Here is a 17,077-nt window from a genome sequence, read left to right as displayed (position 1 = left end):
GACAGCTTCTCAATTAAATATGTCATTGGGGCCCGAAATCTGTGGGCAATAAGACCAAGGATAGCTGAATGGTTAAACAGCTAGCTCCCAGTCAAAGGGTTCTGGGTTCAATCCCAGGCAGGTCACTCTACAACTACTAAATATCCACTCAGAGCAATTAAGCTTTTAAATAAAAGTTTACTGAGACAGCTCTCAATTATGTATGTCATCGGGACCCGAAATATGGTCACGATAAGACCACGGATAGCTGAATGGTAAAACAGCTAATTCCCAATCAAAGGGTTCATGGGTTCAATCCCAGTCTAGGTCTGATCGGCTTACCAGGCACAAGTGAGCAAGGGTGGGGAAGGACATTATGTGGGGGTGTATCACCTTAACTATCATTATGATCGTTAATTAATTAACTTAATGACAATTAGTTAATTAACTATCATTATGATCATTAATTACCAATTATGTTTTTTCTATTTATGATCGTTAATTAATTAACTTAATTAACTATCATATCAATTATGTTTTTTCTATTTGGTTTATTCATTATCCAATTATCCAATTAAAATCGTTCAATCTTTCATTTATTTTATTATCTCAATTGCAATTTTTTAATTTTTTTATTATCTCAATTGCAATTAGTACAGACACTCACAATGATTAATTATCTATCTTCCTATTCCCGCCCATCTCAGCCTAGGAATTACTGATGGTACACTTACCAACTTTAGCCTCAAGCAAGCAGGAGGAGCTAACCCCCGAGGTTACCCTTTACTTTTGGACTACAGACTATTTGTTATTATTATTACCCATACTTACCTTTTTAACTATAAGTTAATTAACCAGCTACCACTTAACTTTACTCTGTGTGGGGGAGGTGATACACCCCCACATAATGTCCTTCCCCACCCTTGCTCACTTGTGCCTGGTAAGCCAATCAGACCTAGACTGGGATTGAACCCATGAACCCTTTGATTGGGAGCTAGCTGTTTTACCATTCAGCTATCCGTGGTCTTATCGTGACCATATTTCGGGCTCCAATGACATATATAATTGAGAACTGTCTCAGTAAACTTTCATTTAAAAGTTTAATTGCTCTGAGTGGATATTTAGTAGTTATAGAGTGACCTGACTGGGATTGAACCCAGAACCCTTTGATTGGGAGCTAGCTGCTTAACCCTTCAGCTACCCTTGCTCTTCTAGAACAGTTTTTGGGCCCCAATGAAACATTTAATTGAGAACTTGTCTCAGTAAACTATGATATAAAACTGTAAGTGGGACTTGAACCCAGTACCCCTTGATTAACAGCATTAGTGTTATCCACTGTGCTACCTTGGAATTTCTTAAGACTAGATTTAAAGGTGAACCTGTGTCTGTAAACTATGATGGAGTTGTGATAAAACACTAACTCTTCCTAGTCGAGTTTGTAAGTTACCTATCAGTCCTACTGGGATTCGAACCCAGTAGCAATTGTTGACAAATGAAGTCAATGCTAAAGATAATGATAAATAGTCAATGATGACACCTTGTGTGAGTGTAACTCCTGATGTGGGTGGGAATAGGAGTAGAAAGTCAATAATAAAGAGCCTTGACCAATGAGCTCTCCTGGGTACCATTAATATAAGATAGGTTAATTGTAATTGGATTTTGAAAATAAATCATTTATGTGAACAGCTACAATGTATGTCACCTGGAGGCCTACAGCCTCAGAAGTTGCAAATTCATCCAACCAGGATTTGAACCACCCTCCATTCCTAGCCAACAGTCTTAACCACTGGACTATCTTGGGTCTTGTGAAGACAAGATTTTGTTCCTGGCTCAGCAAAGTATGATGCATGCTAACATTAGCTTGCTAGCATGCTAACTTTTTTTGAGCAAGTTTTGCAAGGGTTTACCCCAGAGTCATAAAACTTGGCATGTGACACTTGTCAACTGTTGGCTTGCTAGCATGCTAACATTGGCATGTTAACTTCTTTAGCTGTTTTTACACTTTTTTCTTTACTTCCGCAGCCATACACCTGAGAGCGGGGGTCAGCAACCCGCGGCTCTCGAGCTGCATGCGGCTCTTTAGTGCCGCCCTAGTGGCTACCTGGAGCATTTTTTAAAAAAGGATTGAAAATGGAAAAAGATGGAGAGAAATATTTATTTTGTTTTAGTAGTTTTTTTGTTTGAGGACAAACATGACACAAACCTTCCCAATTGTTAGAAAACCCACTGTTTAATAGGTTTGTGTGTATGCTTCACTGATAACACTATTAGGTGGACATCGTTTTGTCCTACTAATTTTGGCGGTTCTTGAACTCATCCTAGTGTGGACTGTGACGCAACAGTTTGTTTACATGTAAAATCTTCCACTTCTCATTTTGTCCACCAAACTTTTTATACTGTGCGTGAATGCACAAAGGTGCGCTTTGCTGGTTATTGACTTGTTGGAGTGCTAATCAGACATATTTGGTCAGTGCATGACTGCAAGCTAATCAATGCTAACATGCTAGCCATGTCTTAAAGCAGCTCTTCCTGAGGGCATTTCAGTGTTATAACTTCACCAAACAACAGGAGTTAAATACATGTTACAAAACACAAATCAAAGATCTTGTTTGACGGGAGCGCTGTACTTTGGAAAAATGCAGGTCAAAGATCCTTTCTGTGACAGGAGCACTCTGCTGTATTAAAATACATGTTACAAAACACAAATCAAAGATCTTGTTTGACGGGAGCACTAAAAACTGTGGAAAAATGCAGTTCAAAGATCCTTTCTGTGACAGGAGCACTCTGCTGTATTAAAATACATGTTACAAAACACAAATCAAAGATCTTGTTTGACGGGAGCACTAAAAAACTGTGGAAAAATGCAGTTCAAAGATCCTTTCTGTGACAGGAGTACTTTGCTGTATTAAAATACATGTTACAAAACACAAATCAAAGATCTTGTTGGACGGGAGCACTAAAAAAACTGTGGAAAAATGCAGTTCAAAGATCCTTTCTGTGACAGGAGCACTCTGCTGTATTAAAATGCATGTTACAAAACACAAATCAAAGATCTTGTTGGACGGGAGCACTAAAAAAACTGTGGAAAAAATGCAGTTCAAAGATCCTTTCTGTGACAGGAGCACTCTGCTGTATTAAAATGCATGTTACAAAACACAAATCAAAGATCTTGTTCGACGGGAGATAGCTGAATAGCTGAGCCCAAGGATAGCTCAATGGTTAAAGCAGCTATCTCCCAATCAAAGAGTTCTGGGTTCAAATCCCAGTCAGGTCATTCTGAAACTAGTAAAGATCTAGTCAGAGGAATAAATCTTTTGTATGATAGTTTAAAGGTTCTCAATTAAATATATCATTGGGGCCCGACACCAGCAGATGACATGGCACCCCAAACCATCACCCAACCATGCAAATTTTGCATTTCCTTTGGAAATCGAGGTCCCAGAGTCTGGAGGAAGACAGGAGAGGCACAGGATCCACGTTGCCTGAAGTCTAGTGTAAAGTTTCCACCATCAGTGATGGTTTGGGGTGCCATGTCATCTGCTGGTGTCGGTCCACTCTGTTTCCTGAGATCCAGGGTCAACGCAGCCGTCTACCAGCAAGTTTTAGAGCACTTCATGCTTCCTGCTGCTGACCTGCTCTATGGAGATGGAGATTTCAAGTTCCAACAGGACTTGGCGCCTGCACACAGCGCAAAATCTACCCGTGCCTGGTTTACGGACCATGGTATTTCTGTTCTAAATTGGCCCGCCAACTCCCCTGACCTTAGCCCCATAGAAAATCTGTGGGGTATTGTGAAAAGGAAGATGCAGAATGCCAGACCCAAAAACGCAGAAGAGTTGAAGGCCACTATCAGAGCAACCTGGGCTCTCATAACACCTGAGCAGTGCCAGAAACTCATCGACTCCATGCCACGCCGCATTAACGCAGTAATTGAGGCAAAAGGAGCTCCAACCAAGTATTGAGTATTGTACATGCTCATGTTGGCCAACATTTCTAAAAATCCCTTTTTTGTATTAGCCTTAAGTAATATTCTAATTTTGTGACACACGGAATTTTGGATTTTCATTTGTTGCCACTTCAAATCATCAAAATTAAATGAAATAAACATTTGAATGCATCAGTCTGTGTGCAATGAATAAATATAATGTACAAGTTACACCTTTTGAATGCAATTACTGAAATAAACCAAGTTTTTCAAAATATTCTAATTTACTGGCTTTTACCTGTATGTCATTGGGGCCCGAAATATGGCCAGAGAATATGAATGATAATACAAAAATCTTTCTTCCACTCATGCTTAATGGTTGTGTGAAGCTATTTATTGGCAAACAACTGTGTTTACTCTTTTTAAATCAAAATGACAAAAAAGAAAGTACCCAAATGACCCTGATCATTCAGCAAAGACTTCAGCCACAACTGCCAGGAAAATTGTTCGAGATGCAAAGAAAAATCCACAAATAACTTCGGCTGAAATACAGGACTCTTTGAAAAATCGTGGTGTGGATGTTTCAAGATGCACAATAAGGAGGCACTTGAAGAAAAATGGGCTGCATGGTCGAGTCGCCAGAAGAAAGCCATTTCTGCGCAAATGTCACAAAGTATCCCGCTTACGTTACGCCAAACAGCACAGAGACAAGCCTCAAAACTTTTGGAACAAAGTCATTTGGAGTGATGGCTTTCTTCTGGCGACTCGAACATGCAGCCCATTTTTCTTCAAGTGCCTCCTTATTGTGCATCTTGAAACAGCCACACCACAATTTTTCAGAGAGTCCTGTATTTCAGCCGAAGTTATTTGTGGATTTTTCTTTGCATCTCCAACAATTTTCCTGGCAGTTGTGGCTGAAATATTTGTTGGTTAACCCGAATCCCTCATTTTCCACTTCTTGATCAACGTTTGAACACTGCTGATTGGCATTCTCAATTCCTTGGATATCTTTTTATACCCCTTTCTTGTTTTATGCAGTTCAATTACCTTTTCTCGCAGATCCTTTGACAATTCTTTTGCCTTCCCCATGACTCAGAATGCAGAAACATGTGCAGCACTGGATGAAAGATGCAATGGTCTGTCAGAAGCCCAGAAACTCACTGACCTTTTATACACACACATTAATTACAAACAAACAGGTCACAGGTGAGGATTGGAACCTTGATTAGCCATTCAAACCTGTTTGTGTCAACTTTTGTGCATGTTATCAGGTCAAAGTCACTGGGGTATGTAAACTTTTGATCAGGGTCATTTGGGTACTTTCTTTTGTCATTTTGATTTGAAAAGAGTAAACACAGTTGTTTGCCAATAAATAGCTTCACACAACCATTAAGAAAGAGTGGAAGAAAGGTTTTTGTGTTATCATTCATATTCTCTGAAGAATGGCCAAGAAATCATAAATTCTCCCAGGGTATGTAAACTTATGAGCACGACTGTATGTCAGCAGACTAAATTAAGAGCCTTTGTTTGTTTACTTACTACTAAAAGACAAGTTGTCTTGTATGTTCACTATTTTATTTAAGGACAAACTTGCAATAATAAACATGTGTTTATTGTCCTGTAAGATTTTCTGTTAAAATAAAGCCAATAATGCCATTTTTGTGGTCCAATTTGTTTAGAAAAGTATCGAAAACTACAGAAAAGTATGGAAATAATTTTTGTACCGGTACCGGTACCAAAATATTGGTATGGGGACAACACTATTAGGCACATATCTGTTATTAGTAAAAGGTAGCAAACAATTAACACTTTTAATTTGTGTTCGGTCCCATAAAATTGTAACTCTGAGGCACAACTTTTTAACAGATGATTTATTTACCTGAATTGTGCAATTAGTGCCAAGTCCGTGTACTTAGTTTTGGTTTGTGGCTCTATAAGCAGAATAACAAACCTGCTAAATGAAGGCCTCCGTCAATTAAAAAAAATAGAATTAGACTTTTCCTCCTGTTGTGGTGCAGGTGTACCTAATGTTGAGGCCCAAGAAGAACATCCTGACACTTGTGTGACTGTCACCTGGCGGCTAACGAGCGTTTGAACTTGGGGGGGTGCTCAGGCATGAACACCTGCGTGTGCGCCCCCCGCCCCGCCCCTCCTTCCTGCTACCTGTCAGCTTCTGCACTCAGCCAGGGGCCCCCCCGAACAGAAAAGAAAAGAAAAGAAAGTATCCGTGAGACGTCTTCCCGGGTTGTCAAGTCGAGGGTCAGGGGTGAGAGGTCGGCGGGGGGTGGGGGGGTGTCAGGTGTTAAGTGGAGCAGACAAGTCGATGAAGGGCTCGTTCAATGTTGCTCACCTGCAGCCAGGTGTGTTGATTTTCTCTCCAATATATGTGAAAGTAACTAACACTACACTATAATACCTCATTAAGTACTTAACAGTACACTATAATACCTCATTAAGTACTTAACACTACACTATAATACCTCATTAAGTAATTAACACTACACTATAATACCTCAATAAGTACTTAACACTACACTATAATACGTCATTAAGTACTTGAGAACAGTACCCTATAATACCTCATTAAGTACTTCACAGTACACTATAATACCTCATTGAGTACTTGAGAACAGTACACTATAGTACCTCATTAAGTACTTAACACTACACTATAATACCTCATTAAGTACTTAACACTACACTATAATACCTCATTGAGTACGTAACAGTACACTATAATACCTCATTAAGTACTTAACAGTACACTATAATACCTCATTAAGTACGTAACACGACACTTTAATACCTCATTAAGTACTTAACACTACACTATAATACCTCATTAAGTACTTAACAGTACACTATAATACCTCATTAAGTAATTAATAGTACATTATAATACCTCATTAAGTACTTGAGAACAGTTAATTATGATAATATAATATATATACGAATGTATAAATATATAGAAATATATATACGTATATGTATATATACGTATGTACATATGTGTATGTATACATATGTATATGTACGTAAGTATATATAAGTATGTATATATGTATATATATGTACATATACGCATGTATATACATACGTATGTATATATATATATACGTATGTGTATATATATATACGTATGTGTGTATATATATACGTATGTGTATATATTTGTATGTATATACAAGTATGTATATATATGTATATATTTGTATGTATATATATATATATATATATATATATACGTATGTGTATACATACATATGTATATATACATATATACGTATGTGTATTTATGTATATACGTATGTGTATACTGTATGTATATATACGTATGTATATGTATGTATATATAAGTATGTATATGTATATATATACACGTATGTACATATGTACATACATATGTACATACATATATATGTATATATATGTATATATATATATATATATATATATATATATATATATATACATATACACGTATGTATATTTATATATGTACATATATATGTATATACGTATATATATAAATATATACATACACACACACGTTTATATACATATATACACGTATAGATACACTTATATATGTATGTATACGTATATATTTATATATACGTATAAATGTATGCATACATGTCTATAGAAAATGGATGGATGGATGTTTATGTATATACAGTATGTATGTATGTATATATATATATATGTGTGTGTATGTATGTGTTTATGTATATTTATATTTGTGTATATTTATATACACATATGTGTATATATATTTATGTATATATATATATATTTACAAACATGCACTATTTTGTTGTTGTAATCCCAAATTACTAACAAATAAATAATATTTAGAAAACTGCAAAAAGTTTATTAGATTGTTGTGTTGTGTAACAATAAGCCCAGTAGATTTGTACTTTTTCTATTTTTTGCTTAATCTTGAAAACATATTGGAAAATAAAAATTATATATATATATATATATATATATATATATATATATATATATATATATATATATATATATATACACTATAGGTATATATAACTGTAAGTTACCTTCATGCATTATGAAAAGTACCCTTAAAATGTCCATAAATGGTAAGACATTTTATTTGATTATTTTTTCATAAATAAATAAATAATGCATTACCAACAACTACTAGTTTGTAAATACATGAAGTACTATATTTCATGATTGTATTCTCCTATATTTCTGCCAGTTGAGCCAGTGGGACAGTGTGTGATTTTGTGTCACCCTCTCTGCTGGTCCCGTACACGCTGCACCCTGAGTGCGCTGCGTTTAGGTGACAAAGGAAGCGACATTGAAAGGTTAAACACGGCACGGCGGGGCTAATCCGCCAGGTCGGTGACACCCGATCGGCCGTGTAAGTCAAGAGCGAGGGGTCATATTTAATTAGACTGTAATTAGAATAGCCCCGTTCACACAATGTGAAAACCAAAGATATTGTTTGCGTTTATTTGCTATTTTGGTCACGATCTCCTCTTCCAGCTGCGGGCTGTTGACTGATGCGTGCGCACAATGTTTGTTGTGTGGAAGACCCACTGGTGAAAGACACCAGGGAGGTGACAACACTTCATTTGAAGACGTGATGAGGCTGGAAGTGGGATTAAACAATAAAATGTGTGCATTATTCAGGCAGGGCAATGATCAAATGAAAACAAAAATGCACACTGCACGTAAAGTGCAATTGAAGTATACAACAACAGTTGGTGAAGTGACTTTATTTGCCTTTTGCATTGGCAAACACATTATTGTGATGTCTTTTAACACCCTGAGGCACCAACATTGTCTGCACAACAAAGCCTTTTATTCTCATCTCTACCTATTGTCAACTCAAACAGCACTTTTCTCTGCAGCATGTACATTATAATTATTCATGCAGCATGTATATTATAATTATTCATGCAGCATGTACATTATAATCATTCATGCAGCATGTACATTATAATCATTCATGCAGCATGTGCATTATAACCATTCATGCAGCATGTACATAATAATCATTCATGCATCGCGTACATTATAATCATTCATGCAGCGTGTACATAATCATTCATGCAGCATGTACATAATAATCATTCATGCAGCGTATACATTATAATCATTCATGCAGCGTGTACATAATCATTCATGCAGCATGTGCATTATAATCATTCATGCAGCGTGTACATTATAATCATTCATGCAGCATGTACATAGTAATCATTCATGCAGCATGTACATTATAATCATTCATGCAGCATGTGCATTATAATCATTCATGCAGCATGTACATAATAATCATTCATGCAGCATGTACATTATAATCATTCATGCAGCATGTACATTATAATCATTCATGCAGCATGTAAATTAAAATCATTCATGCAGCATGTGCAATATAATCATTCATGCAGTATGTACATTATAATCATTCATGCAGCATGTACATTATAATCATTCATGTACTATGTACATTATAATCATTCATGCAGCATGTATTCTCACACACTTGTTTGCCACTTCTGACACGGGCTTACTTTAAAAACTATAAATGACAAAAATAATCATTCATGCAGCGTGTACATTATAATCATTCATGCAGCATGTATTCTCACACACACTTGTTTGCCACTTCTGACACGGGCTTACTTTAAAAACTATAAATGACAAAAAAAATTATTTCATATTTTCATATACATGTTTCATACTAAAAACAATCGACTGTGTGATTTTTTTTTGAAGGTTATGTGTCTTTTCTGCTCGTAAACGAAAAGTGCTCCCAGCATGGCTTGCGGCACTTAATTTTCGACATCTTCACATGCAACCATAACCGATATAATTTGTAGTGTATATATATATATATATATATATATATATATATATATATATATATGTATATGGATGGATGGATGGATGATGGATGGATGGATATATATATATATATATATATATATATATATATATATATATATATATATATATATATATATATATATATATACATATATATATATACATATATATATATATATATATATATATATATATATATATATATATATATATATATATATATATATATATATATATATATATGTCTTAATAAGGTTATCCAAAAAATAGTGCTCGATACCGTAGTAGAGCGCAATATATGTATGTGTGGGAAAAAAATCACAAGACTATTTCATCTCTACAGGCCTGTTTCATGAGGGGGTTCCCTCAATCATCAGGAGATCCTGATGATTGAGGGAACCCCCTCATGAAACAGGCCTGTAGAGATGAAATAGTCTTGTGATTTTTTTTCCCACACATACATATATATATATATATATATATATATATATATATATATATATATATATATATATTTTTTTTATTTTTTTATTTTTATTTTTTATTTTTATTTTTTATTTTTTTTATTTTTTATTTTTATTTTTTTTTAATTTTTTAATTTTTTATTTTTTATTGTCACGACTATACTTACATGGAAGTGTCCTTCAATGTGTTAGTGTTAAGAATTCTCCATGTTTACATACGTTTCCAGGGGCTTTTATTTGAAGCATTTCTTGTCTGTGTCACTTCCGCTTTCTTCCTGTAGGTGTCACTTCCGCTTCCTTTTTGACTTGCGTTAACGCGTGGTAACTTGTTCTCTCTGCTACGTTCAATCGGTGCTCCAGTCCTCGACCTTGTGAGTATGTTGTTGATTGTATAAGACTCATTTAGACTGTTAATAGACATTACTGTGTTTGTTTAATGTTTAGTGGTGTTTTAAGAACATTATTTGTGCTGTGTTTTTAAGAAGCTGCCGGCTGACATATCACTGTTAAGGCTTGTATTACTGCTGCTAACATGCTAATGTGGCTAGCTCACACATGCTAATGTAAAACTGAAATATATTGACAGCATGTTTGTGCATGTAGGTTTTCTGTTCTTTATATTATGCCTCTTGTACATATATACTTTAAAATACATTTATAGGCATAAGACACATTGTTGTTTAATTAAATAACATACATATTAATAAGTATTTTACTTGTGTATTACAGATACTAACCTAACCGAAAGTACCACTGTGTATACTCCAATATGCACCATCAAAGTTGACGAGTCCAACTGATGACCGTGTGTTCTCTGACCGGAACACCAACGTGGTAAATATCCTAATAAACCAAAATGTACATTTTCCACACTTATTGGTTTACGTACATTTATTGGTTTGGAGTAGGGATGTCCCGATCCAGGTTTTTGCACTTCCGATCCGATACCGATACTGGCCTATCCGAGCATGTATTAAAGTTAGAGATGTCCGATAATATCGGCCTGCCGATATTATCGGCCAATAAATGCGTTAAAATGTAATATCGGAAATTATCGGTATCGTTTTTTTTTTTTTATATCGGTATCGTTTTTTTATTTTTTATTTTTTATTTATTTATTTTTTTTATTAAATCAACATAAAAAACACAAGATACACTTACAATTAGTGCACCAACCCAAAAAACCTTCCTCCCCTCATTCACACTCATTCACACAAAAGGGTTGTTTCTTTCTGTTATTAATATTCTGGTTCCTACATTACTGCGATGAGGTGGTGACTTGTCCGGGGTGTACCCCTCCTTCCGCCCGATTGTAGCTGAGATAGGTTTCAGCGCCCCCCGCGACCCCAAAGGGAATAAGCGGTAGAAAATGGATGGATGGATGGATGGGTTCCTACATTATATATCAATATATATCAATACAGTCTGCAAGGGATACAGTCCGTAAGCACAAATGATTGTGCGTGCTGCTGGTCCACTAATAGTACTAACCTTTAACAGTTAATTTTACTCATTTTCATTAATTACTAGTTTCTATGTAACTGTTTTTATATTGTTTTACTTTCTTTTTTATTCAAGAAAATGTTTTTAATTTATTTATCTTATTTTATTTTATTAATTTTTTTAGAAGTACCTTATCTTCACCAAACCTGGTTGTCCAAATTAGGCATAATAATGTGTTGATTCCACGACTGTATTTATCGGTTGATATCTGTATCGGTTGATATCGGTATCGGTAATTAAAGAGTTGGACAATATCGGAATATCGGATATCGGCAAAAAGCCATTATCGGACATCCCTAATTAAAGTTTAAAGTTTTTTTTAGCCTACTTAGTTGTCAGATTCATGTTGAAAAGGGTTTTAGTACTCTTGATAACAACTAGCCAGCTGAATTAGGTGAGTTTGAATAATACACAATTGTTGGTAACAAGAAACTGACCTGTTTATTCAAGGATAAACACAAAATAGACAAAATTATACATGACAAACAGAAATGGCATCCTTGAACAGTAAAAAAGTGAACAGTATAAAGTGCAAATAATGCTGTAAACATTATTAAAAAAAGCAAAACACATGTCTATAACTCAGCATCAATACTTGCTCTTGAACAAGTGTAAACTTAAAAAAAAAAAAAAAAAATTTACACCAGTGATTTTCAACCACTGTGCTGTGAGATATTGTCTGGTGTGCCGTGGGACAATATGCAACTTTACCTAATTGGTCCCGAAAATATTTTTTTGCAAATCAATAATCATAATAATGTGCCGTTGTCAAATGCCAGTGCTGTGTAGAGCTTGGCAGGGTAATCTTGTAATACTCCATATCAGTAGGTGGCAGCAGGTAGTTCATTGCTTTGTAGAAATCGGAACGCGTCGAGGATGGTTTGTCATGATCCCGATATGCAGAGCACAGCGGGAGACAGCGTGCAGGTAAAAAGGTATGTAACGCTTAAACCAAAAATTAACAAAAGGCAAGTCCCTCTAGGAAAATGCACTGATGCATAGGGATGGCTATGTAAAACAAAAGTAAAACTGAACTGGCTACTAAGTCAACAAAAACAGAATGCTGGACAACAGCAAAGACTTACAGCGTGTGGAGCAAAGACGACGCCGTCTTTGCTCCACACGCTGTGCGTCCACAAAGCACATCCGTACATGACATGACAATTAACAATGTCCCCACAAAGAAGGATAGCGTACGCACAACTTAAATAGTCGTGATTGCGAAAACAAAGCTGGTGCGGGCAATAGCATTCAAAGGAAGGCGTGACGCTGCTACAGGAGAACACCAACAAAACAGGAAGAGTCACCAAAATAACAGCGCAAGACAGGAACTAAAGCACTACACACAGGAAACAAACTCAAAATAAGGCACGACAACCTGGTGGAGTTACATTTTTTAACCTTTTCTGCTGGTGGTGTGCCTTCGTATTTTTTTTATGAAAAAAATGTGCCTTGGCTCAAAAAAGGTTGAAAAACACTGATCTACACACTCCCTTCAATTGTTTGCCCCTCCCTGACTGCAATCCGAGCATAATGGGTAGATGTGTTGGATGGTGCGTCGAAAGCCCACTTTACTCACGAGAGATTATGGCTCACCATCCATAATTATTTCCTCGGCAATGACTCTTGTTATCCCCTGGACTTTAGCACTGTTCAGCGGCAGTATGTCACGCTCGCGAACGTTTTGATTGATTGATTGAGACTTTTATTAGTAGGTTGCACAGTGAAGTACATATTCGGTACAATTGACCACTAAATGGTAACCCCCGAATAAGTTTTTCAACTTGTTTAAGTCGGGGTCCAAATTGATTCATGATACAGATATATACTATCAGATATATACTATCATCATAATACAGTCATCACACAAGATCATCACATTGAATTATTTACATTATTTACGTTTCTGTCAGAGTTAGTTGGGTAGGACCTTTCTTTTTCTTTTCGTCAGTTTTCTTTAGAAATTTTTTATATTCTTTACGGTGGTATTTTGCTAAATGCTTGATCAGATTTGTTGTATTAAAATGTCTTACAACTTTACCACCAAGCTTGACTTTATTGTGGCATGTTTTGCACTCCACCTCTTCATCTTTTTCGTTTTGTAGGGTAAAATAATCCCACACAGCTGACATTTTTACCGGTAACTTCCGCTCGCCTTTCGGAACCATGAACCTGCATCCGCTTCCGATTAGGACGGTTAGGACACAGACCTGTGGATGTGTTGAAGGTGTGCTGGAAAATGCGGAACGGAAATTAGGGAGCAGCAAAAAAGTGGAATGTATTATTTAAACTGGTGCGTTGGAAAACACGGACCGGAGTTTTTTTTAAAAACTGGATCTGGATCGGCATTTTCCCATGCCTTGCCGATACACATTTTTTGGCAAATATCGGCGGCAGATCCGATCCAAATATCGGATCGGGACAACCCTAGTTTGGAGTATGTCTCGCGAGAACACCGTTAGCGGAAGTTAGCGTTACCTTTGACAACCCTAGTTAAAATATTTAATTAAATACCTAATGGTAACAAACCAATGTTTTCATCATGTTACCATAGTTTTTTGTGTGAATTGTTAGGTTTAGAGATGTCAGATAATATCGGACTGCCGATATTATCGGCCGATAAATGCTTTAAAATGTAATATCGGAAATGATCGGTATCGGTTTCAAAAAGTAAAATGTATGACTTTTTAAAACGCCGCTGTACGGAGTGGTACACGGACGTAGGGAGAGGTATAAAGTGCCAATAAACCTTAAAGGCACTGCCTTTGCGTGCCGGCCCAATCACATAATTTCTACAGCTTTTCACACACACAAGTGAATGCCTGCATACTTGGTCAACAGCCATACAGGTCACACTGAGGGTGGCCGTAAAAACAACTTTAACACTGTTACAAATATGCGCCACACTGTAAACCCACACCAAACAATAATGACAAACACATTTCGGGAGAACATCCGTGCCGTAACACAACAGAACAAATGCCCAGAACCCCTTGCAGCACTAACTCTACTGGGACGCTACAATATACACCCCCAACCCCGCCCACCTCATGCTCTCTCAGGGAGAGCATGTCCCAAATTCCTGCTGTTTTGAGACATGTTAAAAAAAAATAATGCACTTTGTGACTTCAATAATAAATATGGCAGTGCCATGTTGGCATTTTTTTCCATAACTTGAGTTGATTTATTTTGGAAAACCTTGTTACATTGTTTAATGCATCCAGCGGGGCATCACAACAAAATTAGGCATAATAATGTGTTAGTTCCACGACTGTATATATCGGTATCGGTTGATATCGGAATCGGTAATTAAGAGTTGGACAATATCGGAATATCGGATATCGGCAAAAAAGCCATTATCGGACATCTCTAGTTAGGATTCAACAATGAAATATTTTTATTGTCTATTGCGATTCTTGGACGGACTAACTCGTCACGTTCGTAAAAAGAATGTTGACCGTAAAGTTTTGCTGTTTGTTTTTATGATGCAGGATTGTTTCCACTTCTTTGGTGGAGGTGGTTTCATTCTAAGTGAGCCACTATTGTGGCCCCGCTCTTTAAGTTCTTCAAACCAGGAAATGCTTAAACGCCTCTAATTAGTGGATATTCCCAGCAGGATGTGTCTCTGGCACTCCTTCTGCCACGTTGATCTGACAGGAGTCGCGGCCCCTGGGGGTCCCGCCCATCAATTACAGGGCCGTCCGTCGTAGTTGAAGAGTTAGACTCACTCAATCCCCCCCGTTTGGCCTTCGACACTTTCTGCTTGACTTTGACTTTGAAATCAGCTCGACGGCTGTCTGTCTTTACGGCGAATTAACTTAGCACAGAAGGTCAACAAGAAACACACACACACACACACACTCACACACACACACTCACACACACACACACACACACACACACACACACACACACACACACACACACACACACACACACACACACACACACACACTGATTTCCCCTTATAAACACAGCTCTCCCGAGCTGTTCTTTACTCCAAAGTAGACGGTAACACACTTTTAAGTCGCTCCAATCTTTTCTTTTTTTGGACTACTGAAGTCGAATTTGATTTAACACTCAAATGACTTAAAGTAACAAATACAATAATTAAATACAATATTAGATGCAAAGAGTATAGAAGTGGTAATAATGATAATCAAAACAATAAATTAAATATTTTTAAAAGTCGTTAAAAAAGTATTTTATTAATTAATTTATTAATGTATTTATAATAATATAATTTATTTATATTTATTTTTATTAATTAACTATAAGAAAAATGATTAAAACAATTAAAATATTTTTTTATCTAGTGGGGGAAACAATGATACATGTTTGCGTTATTTTAGGCCAATCAATAAATTGTATTTTATATTATTTACGGTTGTTTCAAAATAAATAATATGAAATTAGACATTTAGACATGCAAAATGTACAATACAGATTATATGTATGTGTATACATATGTATAAAAGTAAAACATGTTTTATCTCATTGTTTATTTGTGTTATAATAAAAATGTGTAAACAATTATTTCATTTAGCTGTTTTATTTTTATTATTCTTATTACTACAAAAATAAAAATGATCAAAGCCATTTTATATTTTTAAATATATGAATATATTACATCTTATTTTCATTATTATATGATATATTACTTTTATTTGCGTGTCTAAATATCAAATACATGTAATTTATTTTAAAACAATTGTCAGTAATATAAATATAATTTATTGATTCGCCTAAAATAACACAAAAATAAATGACTGTTTTCCCCACCAGCTCAGATATTTTTAATATCTAAAAAATAAAAGAGCAAAATGATCTTGATGTATGAAATTAATGAACTACTACTGTTTCACCTACCTCAGTAGGTTTAAAAAAAATTATATATATATACATATATAAAGCTATTCCGAAAAAAATCTTGAATTTGATTAAATATTACATTGACATTTTTAATTGTAAAACCTACTGAGGTAGGGGAAACAGTAGTAGTTCATTAATTTTATATATATATATATATATATATATATATATATAAATATATATATATATATATATATTTCATATATAAATTATTATATAAATTAATTCAGAGTTTTTATTTGTATTCCCAGACAGAACTGAGACTCCAGGCCATAAACAAATTGCAGTTCCATTCCTCGTAGCCACGTTTCATTTGTCCTTGTGTTGCAAAGAAAAATGGTGCATAGAAACACGAGTCAGACATGTGACACCTTTATTTCCCCAATTATCATTAATGGGCATGAAAACACTGAAATTGAAATTAAGTTGTCATTGTAGCGTCTGCCTAAATCCTGCACGCTCCTTGGCGGAG

The 17,077-nt window shown here is 35.5% G+C and overlaps 1 long non-coding RNA gene across 1 annotated transcript in view; it reads left to right on the top strand.

Moving 5' to 3' along the window:
• The first annotated feature begins 10,431 nt into the window (after window positions 1-10,431).
• Window positions 10,432-17,077, top strand: part of LOC133617380 (uncharacterized) — a 41,047-nt gene continuing 34,401 nt past the window's right edge. The window contains exons 1-2 of the long non-coding RNA XR_009816996.1: window positions 10,432-10,601; window positions 10,960-11,064. This is a non-coding gene — a long non-coding RNA (uncharacterized lncRNA). The remainder of the gene's footprint in view (window positions 10,602-10,959; window positions 11,065-17,077) is intronic.

Source organism: Nerophis lumbriciformis, linkage group LG16 (assembly GCF_033978685.3).
Source record: "Nerophis lumbriciformis linkage group LG16, RoL_Nlum_v2.1, whole genome shotgun sequence".
Classification (NCBI taxonomy): Eukaryota; Metazoa; Chordata; class Actinopteri; order Syngnathiformes; family Syngnathidae; genus Nerophis; species Nerophis lumbriciformis.
The sequence above is the reverse complement of the archived record's forward strand: the minus strand, read 5'-3'. Positions and strand labels throughout refer to the sequence as shown.